Here is a 6833-nt window from a genome sequence, read left to right on the forward strand (position 1 = left end):
AAACTTGAATCCATTGGGTCGGTTTTGGTTCCAAGAACTAGAACTAATGAATCGGTTTCAGTTCTTGATATATTGTCCCGATTCTTATTGGGTTGCAACCGGTTCCACCTAGTCCCAAATCGATTTAGACCCGACTTGAGCCATATATATAATAATATTAAATAAACTAATATTACATATATAATATTTTCAATAGGTTTATTATAATCGGGCCACCTAGTCCCCCAGTTCTATGAACCGCTTAAACGGTTCGAACTGATCGTGGTTCAACCGCTTAAACGAGTCCCCCGGTTCTGTGCTTGTTTTTCATCAATGAGATTTTTGCAGGCTGAACATCGGTTAAAGCACTAAAACAGGTCCAAAGAACCAAGAAGCCCCAGAACCAGAAGGATTTGCCAAAAGAGAAAGAATCCGAAGCGTACCTGGTATCTTAGAGCATGAACCGATTTCTGGTTCCGATCAAAAGCGAGGGCACAAGAAACTCTCACAAAGAATCAAAGCACAAGGAATGAATTCCCATAAAGAAAAGGCCACCGGGGGTCGAATGCTCTTGCTCTGACGATCTGTGTTAGGACAGAGGGCGTCGTTGTTACTCCTGTTAGAGCAGAGCATGGAAGCCTTCTACACAAGAGTAAAATGGGGAACAAAGGCCTCCGTGCCAACAACCCATTCCCTCTCACTCTCTCTCAGACAGACGAAATACGAGGAAAGCCATATATATAGATGGACTGCTGCAGTAGGAACTTGGACTCCAAGATTGCTTCGAAATTCTGTTGAGAATTCCAGAATGGAGGTAAGAAGCATATAGAATTCGATGGTTGTTTTGCTCGCTGCTCTGTCACGGGGGTAGTCGTTGGAACCCCGTGCGGCACTTGAATGCAACGAATAAGCTTAAGAAACAAGCAACAACACAAGAAAATGCAGCAAACATGGCACACGAATTAGAAAAAGACTACTTGTATTGCATTAATGGATGGTAAGCATAAGCACACAGTTCAGTGTCGAAGGGACTCATGCTTAATCTTTACATGCTCATGACTCACTCGACTACCTACCTCCCCTTCAAAGAGTACGTTGAGCTTTTGGAGGAATAACAATAGGAAACATCAAAAAGACGAAAAAACATACTAAGTAATTACAATAACGTCATTGGCGGTTCCCCTTACAAAATACATGCAAAGCCCACCCATGACACACATGTTGACACCATGAAGGCACGCAGTTGGCACTCTGATGGCTCACTATAGGTGCTTGATGGCGCCACGAAGGAGTCACCTGTGACATTCTCCCCCACTCAATTCGATCTACGTCCTCGGAGATCGGCTTCGGCTGGTCCCTTAGAGTCATTGTTGTGGAAGGAAGGTTCTTCTGTTGCTCCCTGAACCGGCTGTCATCCAAGGCCGAGGTGTATATTTTGGTGGCATGGTTGGGTTGACTCATTCTGTTGGGGTTTCCTATGGCTAAGTCATTTCCTGGTAGCCTCAAGGTATGTTAGTGGCTGGTTCAGTTTGGCTAAAGGGTAGGTTTGGGCCAGGTAAGGATCAAAATGGTGTTTTGGATTATTAAGGTGTGGGTTCCCATACATTTTTCCCCAAGGGTAACTCACAAGGCTAATATGGGAACTAGCCTTAGGGATGATGTGAATGTGGTCCCTAGATGGCTTGGGTGGCACTCGCTCTCCCTGATGGTTGTGGTAGTAGATGTGGGCAAGGTTTGACACGGCCTTGGGTCTTCTTCTATTGGGCCCACCAATTGCAGGGGCGTGCGGCTTCTGCTGCAAAGTCAACTTCTACTGATGTGGTTGGTGTTGAAGCTGATGCTGATGCTGATGTTGACTTGGGCGCTGGCATTGGCGTTGGCGCTAGAAATGGAACTGTCTTGGGGGTGACTTCTTCTTGGTGATGACTTCCCAACCAGTTCCAGTGTCGATGTGAGGTACTTGATAGGGGTTCTTCCTTGTTGAGGCAGCGTTGTCTTCATGGTTGCTGGTTTCTTGGTACAACTGCAAGGCTGGACACTGCTTCCCAAGTATCTGCAAGACTAATGAGACAGGAATCATGCAAGGGGAGTGTTCGTCCAGAATAAGCAAACTGTTAATGTGTGGAATAAGTGTTGCTTCCGCCTACGTGAGGAACTCCACTCCAAGAACAACCTGAAAATCATCCAAGGGAACCATAGATAGATTGATGGGTGCTTTCCATGGTCCAACTAAGAGTTCTACTCCACGAGTCGTGCCCTCTACTGCTTTGGCCCCGGAGTTAACAACCTTGACCCACCCAGTTTGTTTGGTGGTGGTCAAGCCGAGTCGCTTTGCCTCTGCAAGTAATGAAGTTGTGGGTGGCCCCAGTGTCCACCAAGGCTTGGGTCGGCCTCCCACCGAGGGTGATGCCTACATAATTCAGCCCCTTGTGGGCTTTGGTAGGCCGCTTGGATGTGGCCTCTTTCTTGACCATGGCATTGATGAGTTGGAGGGCGCCTACTCTTGCGCCGCTGTGGGTTTCTCCTCATCACTCTCTTCACTATTGCTGAGTTTGGCGATGAGGGCAGTTATTTTCTTTTGGGTTTGACAGTCACTCGTCCAATGCTTCCCGTTGCAAAGGTAATAAGGCACAGGAGGAGGTCTCCTAATGGATTGGTGGCCCTGATAGCTTGGGCCTCCTTGTGGCTTCTTCCCGTGTTGGTAATTGTAGGGCTTGTCTGCGGGCATTGGCTTCTCCTTTGTAGAGGTTGATTGTTGATCTCCCCCACTCAAACTCATGGTACGTGAGCTGGATGGTTTTTGCACATCTTCCTTAGGTGTTCTCAAATCAACAAGTTGCTCAGCTACGGCCATGGTGGTGACAAGGTCCTCAACCCCGCGTCGCTGGAGTTCGAGCTCGGCCCATGGCTTGAGACCGTCCATAAAATTGAATAGAAGATCCTTATTTGACATGTCAGTGATCTCCAACGTCAAGGCCGAAAACTCCTTGACATAGTCGTGTAATGATTCTTGATGTCTGAGATTCTTCATTCTTCGGCGCGCCAGGTACTCCACATTTTATGGGTAGAACTACCGCTTGATCTCACACTTGAATCCAACCCAGGTGTCAATGGTGTGGGTTCCACATTCAATGTCTTGGCAACACCTACGCCACCATAACATTGTGATTCAATCAAATACATAGCAGCTGTATGTACCTGAGTTTGGTTGTTAATGATGCCAGTGGCGGAGAAATATTGCTCCAATTGCCACAAGAAGTTGTCAAGCTCCCTAGCATCCCAAGCACCCGAGTAAGGTGTTGGCTCTCGGATCTTGATGTTCATGGAAGCTAGGGTGGAGGGAGTGCTAGGTGTATTGGCCACTGCCCTCTTTAGAAGAGTCATCCCATCTCTCATCTCATCCAATTGCGCTTGAAATCTATCTAGCAAGCCTTGTAGGCTGCTTTGGGAAGGCCCAGCTCCCGAATTCTATATGGTGGTGTGCATGTCTCTGAAGGTGCCATTGAAACGTCCTTCTAGTCCCACCACTGCATTCTCAACCGTCTCTAGGTTGATGTGGAGTTCATCAACCCGATCTCGGGTTTCTTCCACTGTCACCTCGCAACGTAGGAGGCACATGTCCATGGTAGCTAGTTGGTCGACTGATTTGTCGTGCTTGCTAGCTTTAGTTGTACGCCCCTTTGGGGCTTGTGTCTTGGTAGGTTCGTCAAGTGGAGCTTCATCAGTGTCGTGGGCTTGAAGCCGCCCATGTGGTGTGTCATCGGCAATGCCACGGTTGCTCTTCATTGTGTTGATGTAGGGACGAAGACAAGGTCCAGAGTGTGTGTAGGAGCTCCTGCTCTGATACCAACTATCACGGGAGTAGTCGTTGGGACCCCGTGCGACACTCGAATGCGACGAATAAGCCTAAGAAACAAGCAACAACACAAGAAAAAGGCAACAAAGATGGCACACGAATTAGAAAAAGGCTACTTGTATTGCATTAATGGATGACAAGCATAAGCACACATTTCAGTGTCGAAGGGACTCATGCTTAACCTTTACATGCTCATGACTCACTCGACTACCTACCTCCCCTCAAAGAATACGTTGAGCTTTTGGGGGAGTGACAATAGGAAACATCAAAAGGACGAAAAAACATACTAAGTAATTACAATAACGCCATTGGCGGTCCCCCTTACAGAATACATGCAAAGCCCACCCATGACACACATGTTGACACCATGAAGGCATGCAGTTGGCACTCTAATGGCTCACTGTAGGTGCTTAATGGCGCGACGAAGGAATCACCTGTGACAGCTTGGCAGTTAAGTTGGCATGGAAGAACCGGAATCCATGTATAAGTAGGTTTTTTAGTTGAGAGAGAAAGAAAAGCTAAAGGTAATGGTGATGAACTGATGATGTATGTCGACAATCGACATATGGTGGCAGAATAGATCGGATGTAGAACCGTTTTTGTCATTTGGTCATTGGGTTAAAGGGTCAATCGTCCGGTTTGACCGTTCAATATGCTCAAACTATGGGCTATGGCATTTTAATTTCGGGTCTGACCCAACCCACACCTGACATGAAGTCGTTCCAACCCGAACCAAAACCGATCCGGCCAATGCGAGTTTACACTTTGCCCCGTTTGTTTTTCGAAAAGCTACTTTACCTGGTTAAGTGACTTGACCCTATTGTGTTCGAGGCAAAATTGTCCTAATTCGTCTTGTTAATTTTTTTCGAGTGGAAAAGTTATTTTTATTTATTTAGGAGATAGATATCACTTTATTTCAGTAAGTTCCGTTGACCGGCACTCCCCCTTCAAAATCCAAAAAAACGGGTCCAACTAAAATGATTAAAATATCACATATTAATAAAATGAATTAAAATTGATATTTAATAAAGTGAATTGAAAATAATTTGTGTGAAACTTAAAACTATGATAGTTTAACAAAAATACAATTTAAACTAATTTTACTCATATATACAATATAAATTTTACACCCCTATAATTTCATAGATTTGCTAAAATCAATCCTATATATAATTTGTATTTTACTAAAACACATTTGTAAGTTTACAATCAATTTGCTTAATCAACCTTCTATTGTTAATTGTTTGTATTGTCATCTAGGAATGGTCATGTGACCACTTAAACCATTTGTATTACTAAAATATATATATATATACACTTAATACATATATGTGCTGATGTGGTATAATCTGAACCATTTAACCTAGCCAGTCGAACCAGTGACCCATGACCCGGAGGCAAAAACGGTGAGGCCTTTGAATTGATTTTTAAAACATTTATTTAAATAAACATTAGTCAAAACCATCATTCCCCACTTCCATCCAAAGAAAAGTTGATTAAGTACAATAGGTTGCAAATTATAGGGTGATTTAGTAAAATGCAAACTATATGCTAAGTTTTAGTAAATTTTTTTTTTTTTTTTTTGTAAAAGGGGAATTTTAAGGCAAGGGGTAGCACATCCCCAATCATCACAAAAACAAATGAAAACCAAGTCCCATGGAAGCTCATTAATAGAAAAAGAAGGACCGTTGACCACTGCATGAGTTAATCAATATGTTGCTTGATTAGCTTCATGAAATAATGGGCATGCCACAAGAAAGGAGAGTAGTATTTGTGGGTTTCCTGTGTAGCCAAGCTTCGACTAGGTTAATAAAAGTTATGTTAATAGGATAAGCTTCCACATTCAGAACTCTACCATCATGACCTCTACACACTATAAAGCAGAAACCATTTGACCCACATGAGGCATCAAAATTAATCTTATTGGAACCCTCATGCGGCTACCCCATCGAATAGGCAACAAAATTTCATTTCAGAAAGAAAATTAAGAACTTTACAAATTAGGATTTGGGGGTTATTAATTCTGTTTTTCCAAGGAACTACAAACTAACCACAAATTCTTATCCACCAATTAGGAATTGAGCAATTTCTAGGGCATGGTTCCAATGGAACCAACCCCCATTCAGGTTGATTCCAAGGTCAATCAACACAGAACTAGCCTTAGTTGGTTTTGGTGGAACCAGCATTGAAACCAAATTTGCCTTAAAATAAAACTGTGAAGTATTTTTAAGAATGTGAAGATTTGAACCCAAGCATTCATGGTTAAAAAAGTCATGATCTCACTTGACCATTGAGTTACTTAAGTGATTTGATCATTTGCTTTCATTTTAATGTTTGAATGTGTATAATAAATAATGTAAAAAGTAATATTTACAAATTTAAATTATAATGACAAATTTTGAACCATATATTAATATATTATGATAATCTATATATTAAATTATTCAATTTAATCAATAAAGATAATATAAGTGTTAAACTATATATTATCATTATTGAAAATCAAGTTTTCAAATGATATGTTTCATTTTATTTTTTTCTGAAAGGAGAGAGTAAAGAAAGAACAAGGTTCACAGGTAGACCTAGAAACCGCCAATGCCAAAACCAACCCTAGAACCGACCTTCACAGTGTAGGTTCATATTCCAGGTTACCCCTATAAGCTAGGTTCTAAGTACTTCCATGGAACCAAACCAAATTTACTCATACACACCCTTAACCATTAATTGGATTGAATTCAAATTCAGACAATTAGATATTGTTTCCATCCCCTTCCCATTATTTTCATGAATTGTTATTCCACTTTGCTCAAGACATTATGGGTTGGGCTGGCATGACATCATAGGAGTTTTATTGCAAACCGTTTGGGTGGTGGGGATCTTTGACCTTTGCCTCCACTTAGGGGTCATTTTTAAGGATGGTCATTACACGGTTCAAACCACCAAACCAAACTGAAAAAAAAAAAAAACCAATTAAACCGTAATTTGTAGTTCTTTTGAT

The sequence above is a fragment of the Nelumbo lutea genome, chromosome 7 (assembly GCF_056320005.1).
Source record: "Nelumbo lutea isolate HS-2025 chromosome 7, American lotus-T2T, whole genome shotgun sequence".
NCBI classification, from domain to species: Eukaryota; Viridiplantae; Streptophyta; class Magnoliopsida; order Proteales; family Nelumbonaceae; genus Nelumbo; species Nelumbo lutea.